Source organism: Ischnura elegans, chromosome 10, assembly GCF_921293095.1.
Source record: "Ischnura elegans chromosome 10, ioIscEleg1.1, whole genome shotgun sequence".
NCBI classification, from domain to species: Eukaryota; Metazoa; Arthropoda; class Insecta; order Odonata; family Coenagrionidae; genus Ischnura; species Ischnura elegans.
The window spans coordinates 41254486-41270071 of record NC_060255.1 but is presented as its reverse complement, the minus strand read 5'-3'; the positions used below and the strand labels follow the sequence as shown (position 1 = coordinate 41270071).

At 37.5% G+C, this 15586-nt stretch overlaps 1 protein-coding gene across 1 annotated transcript in view; it reads left to right on the top strand.

Annotated features, from left to right (window-relative positions):
- LOC124166751 (neuroendocrine convertase 1-like) overlaps nucleotides 1-15586 on the top strand; it is a 206672-nt gene that overhangs the window by 91283 nt on the left and 99803 nt on the right. The window lies entirely within an intron of this gene.

The following is a 15586-nucleotide window of genomic DNA, read 5'->3' as shown; positions in this document are numbered from 1 at the left end:
ATTCGCTGCACTTAATTATTTCTCAAAAAAGTACCCATTTTTTTGCGCCTTAGAACGCCTTGTATTCCTTAGTTTTCGTTCCACTAACTTGCTATTTTAATGTATGAAATCCAAAGGTAAATTTAACAGTTTGCCGAAAAAAAAATTCATATCTCTAAAATATATGGATTTTTTGTAAACAACGCAAACCTCGGCTAACTTCGAAAAGAATGGGTCAATTTAAATTCATGCGGAGAGGATTGAAGTCCTCACCTCTTGGTATTCACCCCGCTGAACCAAGACCTTACGAAGTAGCACCTCTCTTTTATTTGTTCATCCGAAAACCTTCTCATTAGACCCTTGATGAATCCTTGAAACTTCAAAGATCTGTCACCAATATCTCTTACACGTGTACCCCCATGATACGTTTAAAGCTATCGCAACTCCTAGATGTTTTCATCAAACATATCTTCGGCTTGATACACTTAGTAAATTTGTGAAGGTGTATCAGAAAAAAATCAAAACACTCCCTTGAGATATCACTTGAAATGCCGTCTCTCTTTAGTTTTTAATTCGTTTCGTATTGATATCGATGGTAAAACTCTTTAGCTTCAAAAGAGTGGCGTTGCGATCAGAGGAGCTTTCACGGTAGTAAAGTGCTCGTCGGTGCCTCATGCGGAACTATTCGGAGTTTAAGTGCTTGACGTGTTGGCACTAACGCGACGGCCCCTCACTGCGTTCGGAACACTTGATTGAGCGTATGAGGAAGAAATTCGTTGAGCGAGGATTTCGCTTGGTGAGTGTGATTTGTGATGCTTGGCGTTAGATAAGTAGCTTGAATATTGCTTTGTTCGCGGCGTTGAGGAAACTTGGCTTTTAACAAGCGCAACGCCTTCATCTCAGCTTACATCATACGTGTCTATCATCATAGCTACAAGAGAGGGCTTAGTTGACGATTAAATGGAAGCCAGAATGCAGTTGTATGATTGATAGAAATTTAATGTTTGCGGCTTAGCGTTGTGTAATTTTGCTGTCAGAAATGAAGAAGAAAAATAAAGGAATTTTTTTAATTTTATCATTCAATGATCTATTCAATCAAGTTTTAACATAATTACTTGAAATTTTACAGAATTATAAAATTCATTAAGACCTTGATTTCCATTTTACAACATCATCATCAAGTGGTTTTTAGTGCATTCAATGCATACAATTTTTAAATGTAGCGGGATAAAGTAAGAGTAGAGAGGAAGGAGAGGAGATACATGAAGAAGAAAAAGATGGAAATAGAGAGGAGAGAAAAATATGGTATGGTATTTTGGGGAGGCGACCGATAGCTGAGGTCATCTGCTGAATGAGGGAAGGGTATGGAAAGAAGGGTGGATAGAAACCCGGCGTCGATATTAGCCTGCTCTTAACGAAAGGCGCCAAGGGGGCAACGACTTAACGTCCCATCCGACGGACGGGGTGTTGCGCTTGAAATTTCCTCGACACCATACTCAAGCAGGGATCGGGCACTCTTCGAAAATTCTCTGCCACTGCCGGGATTTGAACACGAGCCCGCTGGGTGAGAAGCTAACACTCTAGCAACCAAACCAATCCGATCCCCGGCGAGACAAATTGGGGAAGATACTGCTTGGAAAAATCGGAGAAAGGTGGTGGGGATAGTAATGGAGGAAGCAAGGGAAAAGCAGGGTTTGTTGGGGTTAAAAGTCTTCCACAGGGGCATTCAAACATCCACGTGGCGGTCTTCCTTTGTGGTGGAATTCGAAGGTTTTGTTTCGATAGAGACTCCGTGAGTGGTGGCGGCGCGACGCAGAGTGTCTTCTATTTCTAATTCAAGATCTAAATCTAGGTCGTAATAAATTTTAAAATCGTTGAAAATTGCAAGTTTTCATTTCAATACGGAATAGCTCCACTTCATCACGCTTAAATCTTCGGATTTTATTTGTTCAGTCAAGTTATGCCTATGCCTCACGTGGGTGGAGTTGCTTATTTTCCCAAACTTTACCGTGGCACTTGCCGCAAATCCCTCTCATGAATTGGATTAGGGATTGTTTTGAATGTGGGTTGGACTTGTCACATTTTCCTGTGAAACTTCTGATGCCACGTGCATAGCAAGTACTAGAAGCGTCTGAAGGGAAGACATCATACTAGATGGCGTAAAAGAGCTTGCTCTCAATTTAGGGACTACCTTTGACATTTAAGGACATGATCTCCGCGATTTTGACATAAAACGCCTCTTTTTGTCGTCATTTATCGTATGCATAGCGTAAAAGGAGGTTTATTTCTGGTTGCCTACCCCACCAAAATTTCCTTCGGCGACACTATAAAAGGTCATTTTCTCGATAGTTAAAATCAATTATGCTGACATATTTGTTCTAAAACATCAATTTAAGTCCAAAGTTATACCCCATTGTAAAAAATGAGTACTCGCTCAAACTAAATTTCAATTATTTACATTTTTCGTTAAAAAATTAAAATTTCAAGGCAAAATGGCAGACAGAAGATATTGACCGATTTGTAAAAAAAATCATAATTGTAATACCTATCCGGGTAAGCAACTTTTGCCGGGTATACGATTCGCTCCTTAAAATAAGTGGAAAAAAGAGGCACTCTAATATCCACAGGGGGAGAAAAAAAACCCATGATATTCTCTATCCCCCCAACCATTTATCCTCTTAAGGAAAGAAACCCATATACCACGGTGGCCTACTCTACCTCCTTCTCTGAATTTAACCTACTTATAGCGTGATATTTTACCCAGCGAAAGTAAAATAATTATCTGCCGAGAATAGTGAGCGGTATGAGGTGTGAACACATAAATCCTGCAATTGACGTCAAATACTTAACTCAGTAATTTTCTACTCCACTCATTTCTTCCACAATTTTTGAGGGTGAGGAATATATTTATCAGAACGAGATTCGTAGCGTCAAAAGAGTATACTGTAAAAAAAACTAGCATCCACTCGCATCCAAATCATTATTCCATTCGGCTTGAGTACCAGTGGTGTACCCATGGGAGTGATTTTATATTATTTATTTTAATAAATACTCGTAAATAATTACTGTTTTTGAGTCCTAAACAACACGTTTTCAACGTAAAAAATCCCAAAATTTTCCCCGTACCCCACTTTGCTCAGGGGTGTCTTCCATACCCCCTGGAAGGGCGCCGAAATTTCCGGTAAACTCCCGATTTCAAAATCCTGGCTACGCCACTGGTAAGTACGTAACCATTTCAAGGGCGTCCGGGACCTACCCACCTCACCACCTTTCTCCGCATCACGCAGCATTTTTACATCTACAGCTGTATGCTACCCCGCATACTAGCTACCATAAGATAAACTTGCCTTAACTTTATCTCTCTCCTATTCGCTAACCTATTCATAGCGACGTATTTCTTGCCGTAGCAGCTTTTCTTGCCTTGCCAGTCCTTATAGCCATAATTTAAAATAATTACCAACACTTTAAATACTAAACCACAAACTTTGATTCATTCAAATCTTTTTCCAAAATAGAGAAATTTGAAACGATGGGTCTATAGATAGTTTTTCATTTTATGTCCGAAGTAAATAGTGACAGTTTTAATAATTTTTAATTATAAAACAACATGTGGAATAAACGCAGTCTATTTAAAATCAACGTAAATCTGTGTGTATTCTGAAACATAATCTTATTATCATGCAAGGAAACCTACTACTTTTATTTTACCTTCAGAAAAAGGATTCAAAGATATGAGCAGACGATTGATTTTAATTCGACGCTCAAAATTAAAATCATTCCTTACAGAATGAAGATGATTCCATAAAAATCATCAAAGTGAACACTGCAGAAACTCGATGTGACTGTAGCACTCCATTTCCTTAACTACTTTTAAAAAATTACGTATTAGCGAGAAAAACGATATATTTTTAAGAATATTTTTATTCTATGACGCATTTTATAAGCGTTTTCTTTTACTAAACTAAATTATTATGTGACTACAAATTTATTATTACCTCTAACTAATAATCTAAGAATTGCTTAAACTCGAAGCAGGCATTGCCAAGGACACATCGCATATATAACGTCTACATGGATAAAACTGTAGCGAGGATATCGAGAAGAATACAAATAATTTGCGGAATAATAACGGAATGCTTTAAGGTGTTATTCCTTCCTCGACTGACCAGTAATCATACTTAATAGTGGAAAATATGAAGGCCGTTTTTTTCAAGCTCCTATGGGCCATGAACACGAGGCGAATTGATTGATTAAAAATTATTTCATAACTAAATGTCGAATACACTTGTGGTGTCATTTTGATATAATCTCCTCGGAAATAGAGACCGTGGTTGTGTGCAAGTTATACTATACTTTCTTCATAAAAGGTTGCCGCCTATGACTTCCGCCACGCTTCCCTCCTAGCCACATCTTAATTTCAGTGTAAAGATGGAAGTCACAAAGCACTAAGTCGGCATTGCACGGCGGGTGATCGAAAATGTTCCAATGAAATTGCTCAAGGAGCAGTTGGACTGCATCAGAGCTGCGATGATGGTCGCTGTCATGGATTAGAGCACTTCCAGGAGTCATTTTTATATCTCTTTAATCTCTGTAGTCTCAGGCTCAACTTTGTGGAAGTTATACAGTAATATATAAGGATATATTATTGCTTGTAACCTTTGTACCTGAGGATGACGCCGCTGCGTCGAAACTAGTCGTACCACGAAAATAAATTGGTGGATTGATACAAAGTTTGTTCGTTTTAATTATAATATCTCTTCTTTTGTTTTGAACGAGAATAGATGTAATGTTTCGCTGTATAGCCACAGTGGATTACAAAAATTCTCTTTTATCGGCATACAGGTGAAGACTTGCCAATGCTGAAGCCATTCGACAAGTTTTCTGGCTGTGGCTCCGCAGTGCACACTTGGCGAGAGAATCAATTGAGGCAGTTTAGTTAATGAGAATGCTACTAACCTTAAAGTATCAGCTTACGGTCAGAAATGAATTGAGCGTGTGGTGCGGAGGATGCGCAGTTGACCTATCCGCGCAGTACCCGCCTTTCTTTTGTAAGGTGTTTTTGCTGAGCTATCAGAGGTTGGCAAAAAACGGGCCCCGTAGATTGATTACATCGTTGCTTCCGCTAGGGCTATAGAAGACCTCACATCCTGTAAGCCATGTCTATAATTTATTATTATTAATTGGGTTATGCAAGCAAAAATTCCATACAATTCACATATAGACCGGAGAGGAGGATGTGAAAGAGAGTTACGATATAACGGCAGCAACACTTAGTAGATGGGTTCGATTAAAAAAATTGGGGAAGCGAATCCAAAGGTACTCGACCAAGAATAATATTATTTCACTAAATTATCCAAAAATAATGGAAATTTCACCCATTTTTTCCTTTCCTCGTTGGTTTCTGAATGAAGGAGATTTTGAACGGGGAAAAATAAATCTGAAATTTATTTCAAGCCGCTTTTAGTAAATATTCTGTAAAGCCTTCCCCCGACGATGAACTTAAATTGTATCGGGAAAGGAATAATTAATTATACAATTGTTCATTTTGTGCCATAAATTTTTGGAAGTGGCTAAAGAATTTTAAAAAACAAAAGACAATCTTTTATTCATTTACAAAATCAAATTATCAATTTAGAGATAACTCCCAACTAGAGAGCGTAGTTCCATTTTCACTGTCAACAAGAGCAATGAAACGTTATATCATCAGACTAAAAAAATAAGTACTCAATATTTTATCAGCACTTTGGAAACTAGGAGTATATTTAATGCCCTTGTACAAGCATTCAATCTTAGAGCAAAAATATTTTGCTAACATAACCCACTCCCTCACTCACTTTATGGGATGGCATTGGTGTTTGAATCAAACATAAGTATGTTTAAGTGGCAAAATCTCAAATGTCATAGTCGGTTTTATAAGACCTGGTTTTTAATAGGAAATATTCCAAACATCCGATTTCCTATCACAAATTCATTACTACAAATTACTAAAATTTTGGATTTCAGACCTCAAACCTAACGAGCAATCTCACGCATAATAGAATGGAAAAAATGAAACATTCACGTTATTAAGCCATATAACATCCGCATTCAATTCAAAGTCATTCATGAAACTGCTAATTTCAGTTGAGGTTTGGTGGAATTGATCCATTGTAAATGAAAGAAATCATTCAAGATCCACTAATCTCTATTTATCGACACTACGTGTGCATGTGTTATTGATACAGTTGATTCCGGTTAATTGGGACATATCGGGACTTTTGCACTTTGCCCCAATTAAGCGGCTGCCCCAATTAGGTGAACTATCCTGTATATGGGCATAAACAAACGTTGAAATGATACAAAGAAGACTAAGCAATGTTTATGATGTAACATAAGTTTATTAGACTATTAATTTGACTAATAAATCAGCGAGTTTAATTATTTTATTAGCATTTTTAAGAATTATAACATTTTTGTTAAAAATATTTTTCACAGCCTCGGGCGGCACTGGATGAATATCTTTTACTAAGTCCTATTAAAGAAAAGTCCTATCCTCTTTCGGATAGTATAACAACAAGAGCTTTCAAAATAGGGCAAAAATGGGAACATTTGTGAAAAATATGAGTAAATCAAAGGAGGAAAATATAAAAAAATAGTATTCTGAGAACAAAAAAATTTAATTCCGTCGCGAGTATAGTGTCTATGTCGCCGACTCACGGCCCAATAAAGCGGCATGCTGTCCCAATTAAGCGGAGAATACTCTGGGATTTCCTCTATTGGGTTCTGTTCTTCAAGATCTCCCCCAATTAAGCGGCTGCCCCAAGTAACCGGTGGACCCATTAAACGGAATCTACTGTACTTGACAATGACGTCGAAGTATTGAAACGATGGTTTCAGTAAAAATAATTAGTGGAACTTGCAATATTTCTTTTATTTACGAGGGCGGTTTTTTTCAACCTCCCACCACTCAGCAAAAACACCTTACAAACGAATGGCGGGTTCTGTGCAAATAGGGCAACTGCGCGTCCTCCGCACCACACGCTCAAGTCATTTCTGACCGTAAGTAGTAAATTTAAGGTTAGTAGCATTCTCATTAACGACACTGCCTCAACTGAATCTCCAGCCAAGTGTCAACTGTAGAGAAACTGCCAGAAAACTCGCCGAATGGGTTCAGCAATGAAATGTCTTGACCTTTATGCCGATGAAAAAGAATTTTTTTTTAATGCACTGTGGCTAGAGTCAGTGGCGCAGCGAGGGGTGGGGTTTTGTGGGATAAATCCCCCCCCCCCCCCAGAGCTTGGAGAACTTTTAAAGTTTAATCCATTTTACTTAATTGAATTGATAATACTAATAGAATAGTGTAAGGATTCATGAAATATCCCTCAGAAAGCCTTAAAACTCGCCATTTTGACCCATCTGTCTTAAAATTCCGTAATTTACTAATCTAGCACCTACCGCTTATCCTAGTGGGTATTCCATACCCTCACACACCCCGGTATTAGTTGCACCTAAATCCCCCCTCCCACAGCCTTAATTCCTAGCTGCGCCCCTGGCTAGAGCGGGGAACATTACGTCCATTCCCATTCAAAAAAAGGAAAGATATGCTGACTTCTAGAAGTGTTCTGATCCATGACAACGCCCGTCATCTCAGCGCTGATGCAGCCCAACTGCTCCTTAAGCAATTTAAATAGAACATTTTCGATCACCCACCGCGCAATGATGACCTAGAGCTCTGTGACTTCCATCTTAACACTGAAATTAAGATGTGGCTAGGAGGGAAGCGCAATCAAACGGACGATGAGCGTCACGACAAAGGCAAAGTTCATTGGCGGCAACATCTTATTAAGAAGGTATAGTAAAGTTTGTCCACATGCACGAGCAATTCCTCTATCGTCGAGGCGATTATATCGAAAGGATAACACAAGTGTGCGCAATAATTAACAATAAAATAATTTTTAATCAACCAATTCGTCTCCGGTTCATGACCCATCGGAGGCTGAAAAAAACAGCCCTCGTACAAAGTTATACAATCTAAAACTAGAAATTATTAACAGAGGGAAAAACATGACAATATTCTATATTTAAGTGCCTGGAATTATTCCACCTTGAAATTAATATTGATTTTTACACCGTTGATGTACGATGACAAATTCAAATTTTAGGCAAACCTGCCACCACCAGAAGCCGGTGAATACTAATTTTACACAGCCCAGTCATGACGGGTAGGAGGAGGAGAGGGAAATACAATGTGTCTAATGAAAGGGCACAAGAGCACGGTTAAGTTTATTTTTATGAAACAGAATGATTTTTGTCGAAAATTCAAGAAGCAAACAATTCCAGTAGTTAATCCCAAACGAAACTCGTGATGAAGTAAAAACTTTGACGGGTCATTTCGGATGTCTGAATTTCCAAATGGACTTCCATATCATAAATTAATTCTTCACGGTTGTTTCCCTTAAAAACTTATTTCTTTCCGCAGACACTCTATGTTTTATAAAATGGGAAAGCTAGGTGTATTTTATTCCAATTTTAGTTCATAATATCAGCCACTGTCAACTGTGGTGACTACTCATGATTTATTCGAAACAAACAAGCTTATCTAACTTTAAAATCAATAGACAATGTATATAAAGTAGTTAATCATTAACACATCATGTACCTTCAACTGAAGGCTATATAAAAACCTCTGACTATTTTAACAACCTGGATTTTTTTTCAAATACTTGGACCAACTTTACTTTGAATTGGGGTAACTTCGGCAAAATCTTATAAAAACATTTAAAACTAGTTCTAACCATAATTTGAAGCAAAGATACCTCACGCAAAATACCTCTTAGTATACTGTTTTCAAGTCTATCATGATATTAACCTGTAAGTTTATTTTATTCGAGTCCCTTCATGGACTCATGAGTGAAGTCAGTGAAGTCAGTGATGCTACCTGTCAACTGATGCAAGAAGTCAATAACTCAATGCAAATGGAAAAATACAGAACTATGAATTCTCGGGTAACCTCCTTGAACCGGGTAATGGCCGAAGTTACTTCAGTTGACGGTAAAAAAAATGCAAGAAGGAAATTGGGAAGATCTATGATTTTTCGAGCAATGATACATATTTCGAGCCAATCTGTTTAAGAAAAAATTATTCATCACAATGTTTATAATAAAGTGCAACCTTGTGTGTACCCTTCACTACTATTCACTTGAGTCGAAATATTTCCAGTAAAATATTATCAAAGGAGAAGGGCTGAATTTAATGTGTAAAATTGCGATACTTTTAGTCTCAAAGAAAGAGGGCTAAAAAGTTAGAAAGAAGATAATATGTTTCATTAGATACTAATTTCAGTAGAGATAACATTTTAAAAATGAAACATTAAAAAATAGTAATTTATGGGCGCAAACGTCGGAGAATAATGAGGATAAGAGGCAAAAATAAAATTATACTCGAGCCAGGGAAAGGAAATAATTGAATATTTCCAGCAATTGGATATGTGACGTAATGGAAAAAAAACATCCCAGTAGCTGCGTACAAGGAAAGCAAATTAACTGTACGAAGGGTTTATACGATGGAAAATTGAATTCGTAATATTTAAGCTTATTATACCATATAAAATACGATGAAGCAAATGTAAAAATTAATACAATTTCAACGGTCTTCACAGTAGAAAAATGAATGACAAGATAACGAGTGAAAAATTATCAAATTAAAAATCGTTTCCACAGTCTTTTAAGGACTAAGCGAATTCACACAAATTTAACTAAGCTTACGTCAAAAACGCCTTACGCCTTTTTATGCTTACACGTTTTTACTACCCCTTCGAATGAGCTGAAATACTGAACTGCAGGTCGACAAAAAATTGCCAAGTCAATGAATTTCTAATGAACAATTTTTTTTAGAGTTCAAACTTTATTTCATAATACCATAGTACCACTACTCATATTCACATGAAATTAAATTTTTTAGCTTTAATTCGGCGAAATTTCCCAAATTTTCCAACAAACATCCAAAATGCAGAATAAGGATTGATTGATAGCCGGGACAATAAAACTAACAATTAGTCATCTCCAGTCTTTACGAGGTGAAAAACAAGAGAATTATTTAATTTTATTAATACCCTCATAAGCTAAATTACTAACTCTTCGAAACATCCACATGATAAAACGAAAGAGAGGATGGAATTTATCCACGGCCACGGCTTGTAACCAGGGTAATTGATTAAAACACATCACAAAAATCATAATTCTTAGGTATAATTTTAAGGAAAAGGTTATAGGGACAACAGTATGATATTTAGAGGAGGCGATCGACAGCCGACGTCAAGTCATTTGCGCAAAGATGGAAAGTAGGCAAGGAAGTATGGAGTGAAACCCGACGTCAGCATTAGCCTACACTTAACGAGAAGGCGCCAAGGGGACCACGGCTTAACGTCCCATCCGACGGACGGCGTGTTGCGATTGAAATGTTCTCCACATAGCATTCAAGCAGGGATCGGGCAGTCTCTGAAAATTCTCTGCCACCGCCGGGATGTGAACCCGAGCCTATAGGAAAGAATTTCAAAAAATATTATTAATGTTAAACTAATGGGCCGAGTGAATAATGTAAGTCTCGATAGGCAAGAAGAAAAAACGAATGACGCTAAGGGAACCACGGTTCAACATCCCATCCGACGGACAGAATTTTGCGCTAGAAATTTCCTCCACACAACATTCAAGCAGGGATCGGGAAGCCTCTGAAAATTCTCTACCGCCGCCGAGATATAAACCCGAGCCCACGGGGTGGGAAGCCAACACTCAACCCACCACACCAACCCGATCCTCTAGTGACAAAAGATTATTAATGTTCAACTAATGGGCCGAGTGAATAAAGTTAGTCGTGATAAGCAGGAGGAAAACCAGATGGGCAAGTAATATACAATAATGAAGGTAATAAGTATATGGTAAACGGCCTCAAGGATGTAGCATAAGGGGAAAAACTCAATTGGCCGTATAAAAATCTCCCTAAGCTCGTCCACCTTGCAAGAAAACTTTTAACTGTGTTGGTGTGCGGTAAGGGGAGTTTCGCCGCATGGCCCAAACCCCAGCCTATCAATCGGAACAGCCCAAATTCAAAGACACATTTACTCACAAAAACAATCAAAACAAGATACATACTTTGTAAGAGCTGTAGGGACTTCAACTATGGCTTCTTTTTCCACAAAACCGAGAATCTGCACAGGGAAAGGCCTGCTAAGGATACCCAGTGGTTTGTTGTTACAAACGTACTCAATTAACAGTCACACTTACAATTAACTCGCCTGCGCATGGCTTCATACTTGCGGGAGAAGATAGCTCCGAAGAGAGCGTGGTCAGATATCGGCAAGGAGACGAGGAACAAGACGAATGCGTTTTTCGGCGCACAAAGTAGCACTATTAAGCGTGCTGAAGTTTCCTAATTTCAACGTATGAAGACCCCTATTGTCATAGGTTCCCCTAAAGTTTTTGCCACCCAATGCTGTACTAATTCTCCCTCATTGGTCCCTTCATTTTCTCCCCAATTCTCTTCTTATTTAATTTAGGTTATCCTCCCGTCCTCTCCACTTTCAGCCTGCTTCGTTTTTTCCTTCAGCTAACTTATCAAAAGCCAAAAGCCGAAAGAAAAAGCTTAGCTGAATGAATGTAAACTGTGAGCTAATCCACAAAATCCTTTTCAGAGTTTGAATGGTGCAATTTCAGCGAAAAAAAGGATTTCTTATTCGATAGCTCTATACAAACATTGCTCGCTAGTAAATGGAATAGAGTATCAATTTGAAAGTCACGGGGTTGCCATTAATGCGTGCCTAGTGACAAAAACATTTGAATGATTCCGGTGCTCAATATCCAATAACTTATCACTTTATCCTCTTAAGAGTGACTGGGACACCAAAACATAACTCTCCTCCATTATATAAGGGTGAATAACAACTGAACTGAACTGTAATCATGTACCCAGTTTACGGTTCAATAATTTAAATACGTAAAGCATTCACAAAGGAAAAAAGAGATCGGATGAAAGCCACTCCAGGTTATGGACACGCGTCAGGGAAATTGTGACACACGAAATAGGTTTATGCAAATCCTAACTCGCACCGATAGCAGTTTAATCACAATGGTATGTAGAATAAATGCATAAAAAAGGCTGTTCAATACTTCTAGCACTCAAAATCGGATTTAATAGAAAATGAATTATTAGTTGAAAGGTCAGAGTCACAAATTAAAAAGCCAACCTAAGAGATCGAGGGGTATGAGCATGGCGAAAATTTTAAGGTGTAAATTTGAAAAATTATTGAACATATGTTTACTAACTAGGAGGCAAAAATACAATAAAATTGGAGTATAACTCACGAAAAAATAAATCGGAGAGATTGAAGACTACTTCATAGTGTGATAGTAATGACAACTTACCAAGAAAATGACGGGATCCGAGTATGTCGAGGTCAGCATAAAAAAAGGTCCAGCTTGTTGACTGCTAATGATGCTAAGAAGATTTCTAGAAAAAAACGCATTCTTTTCAATTTTTATAAGTAGGAAAAAACAAACACAAAAGTGATGTCTTTGGCGATATGGAGAAAATCGTTCGTCCATATACCACAGACAATAAAATAATACTTGATATGATCATGACAGCACTAAAACTCCATAGCTTTTGACGTAAAAATTATGTCAAAAATATGCTTTACGTAAAGAGAATCAAAGTAAAATAGCTTTTTAAGTGACTATAAACTAGTATACCCTGTCAAGAGGCATAATTTGGACCACAAAAACACTGGATATCTTTTAACGGTTCTTCCCAATTCACTAGGGTAATAAGCATGTTGAAATTTATGAATTCAAAACATAAAGCTCCCGGTCCAGGAAATGGGACAGAAAACTGATTCCATTGGTGGCTTCACAGAAGACTAAAAATAGAGGCGGATATTATTTTAATCGGGGAATGCCATAATCTCCCTAAAAAATCAAAAACAACCAATAAATAAAATGGGAAAAACATATAACCCTTCTACATTTTACTGGCTTCCAACGATATCTAAAGACGCCCGGGGTCATTTGACCCATTTTCATTGGGTGGGGTGGTTATTGAAGGGACAAAGTGCAGAATAAGTTGCACAGCTTGTGCATTGTCATGATATCGGCCAATCTTATGGTAAACAACATTGATGCCTCATTCATTAGTGGTAAACCTAACTACATATCACACATTTTCATTCTTCACTTTATGAAACCACAGAACGATAGTTATTATATGCTAGAAAACTATATGATAGTATAATAACAAAGTAAAGTTACACTTAAGATTTATTCACTGAACTAGGTTCCAACTATTTTAACGTCATTTTTTAAGCTGATAATGACTAGCAAAGATTTGAAACCTATGTATTTGCATAAATTAATTTCTGTGGAACAATACCAAGTGAAATTATTTCCAAATATTTCACACAGTATCCTTCAAACCCTAACCTGCCTTATAGCGCAAATGAGCTTAGCTATCAGCGCCTCCGCCGAATATTATCCTTATTATAATCCTAATTAGGAGTATCTGAGAAGCGACAATTCGCACGGCGTGAACTCGTGACGCCATCAACTAATCCGCGAAAGGGTTAAGGCCGTCAATATTTCGTCGCGATTAACTCGATTAGTAGGCGACGGATTTGAAAACAGGAAAAATTGCGTCTCTTTATTTCTTAAACTCTACTACATTCGAAAATATTTAAAAATTGGAAAAAGAATCCAACTAGCCCAACTATTACACACCATTTTTCTCGTAGGCATGAGTCAAGGAAAACGCTCATTTAGTCCATTCATCCATCTAATTTCAACTTGAAAATTGCTTTCATTATCTTAAATAACCTCATGAGCCCGGTGAAATAAGATTCGACACTTTCCCAGCGAATTATGTAGGTAAAATTTTCTCAGGCTATTCACTGGGTCAAAATTCAGTAGACCTGAGGATGAGCCACTTGTCGGCACTCGAAACGTCAGCAGAAATGGAATTTATAACCCGGTGGGAATCCCGAGATAAGTTTACCCTCATTAGTCTTGGCTTCCCATGTTAAGCACGGGAAGGATATACTCAATTTAATTATTCAGCTACGCATCATGCCCTTCCCAATAACATTTCACATTTCAAGATAGTCTTAGTTACACTTCCATTACAGATAAATTTAATACACGCCACGAAAAGTAAGGGGATTCCTCGAAAGCGGTTTAAGCATTGGATGAGCGAATTCATTTCCTCAATTTTCGTAAGCACTTAAGAGCGTGTTGTGAGGCATGGATATTACACGTCCGTTAATGCATATGAATGTATGACGGAAAAGTTGACAAGCCGCCAGCGAAAGCGTTTCCCATTACAGATTACACTTCGACTACACCCGTCACTTTCCCAGAAGATGTGGGCCAGTGCGAAATTTCATCCCTCGGAGTCCGTAACAGTATTACTAGAGTTACGTGGCAGTTTTGATAGATCACTCAACTTCTGCGCGATTACCATCCGCAGTATCTCCCCAACTTTACAAAGTTTCAGGTAACCTCATATGTACTGAAGGATAGCCCATAACCTTCCTAAAAACTGCGATGAAACGTATCTCGTCAGTTTCCCAGCATGTAGCGTTTATATAAGACTCATTGAAATGTGTGTTACTCATTAGATGTTGGATTAAAGTTTTATTGATATTATTACAGACCTAAAAGGTTTACTATCGATCCACTAATTCTAATTTTTTTCACACTGATTTGGAAGTAGATTTTTCATATGTAATACAGCTGATTTCCACGAAGTTTTTTCGATAAAATCATTCGGCGTTCACAAATTTCAACCATGCTTTGGATAAATAGTGTCATAGTTAACATTATATGCTACATAACAGTTAAATACAACTTAAGCTTAGTTTGTATGCTTTTCTTTTCCCATTTACTTTATCTAAACCTGAACTAGTTGAAATTGCAATAAGCTCAAGCCATCTTTATTCTTAGACGATATAAATGCGTGTACTGCTGAAAAAGATTAGCCAAGGGAATCGTAAAACACAAAATAAAGCATGCAAGTAGAGATCGTTGTTCAAAAAATGCTAAATGTACAGTTTGTTTACCAATATTTTATGACTTCTATGAAAACATGAAAAATGGTGGATGATAAAGAAACTTGAAAAAATACTTTTTTCATAGGGTGTGCATATTTTAAGAATATTTTTGACAAAAAATATGAATATTTAAATAAATAAAAGATCGTAGTACTTTTACACAAAATCTTTTACTGCGTACAACGCGTTTCGACTCACAGAGCCATCATCTGGTACAAGACTGGTGAGCTCTGTGAGCCGAAACGCCTAGTACGCAGTAAAAGATTTTGTGGAAAAGTACTACAAACTTTAATGTATTTGAATGTGTCTAAAAAATATGTATTCCACCAATTGAAGCCTGAATCTGTTGAACTCATAAAAAATATTACCATCAATCATTAATTACTTTCGAAAACGAAGTATCCCTCAATCAATTCGGTGGTACTTTAATAACTCCAACAGTATATAATCATTAAAAACTCTTGTAGGATAGGAAGCCCCTTAAAGTTGTGGTGACCAGAATGCTAGCACAACAGGTATGTACGGAATAGGATGGGA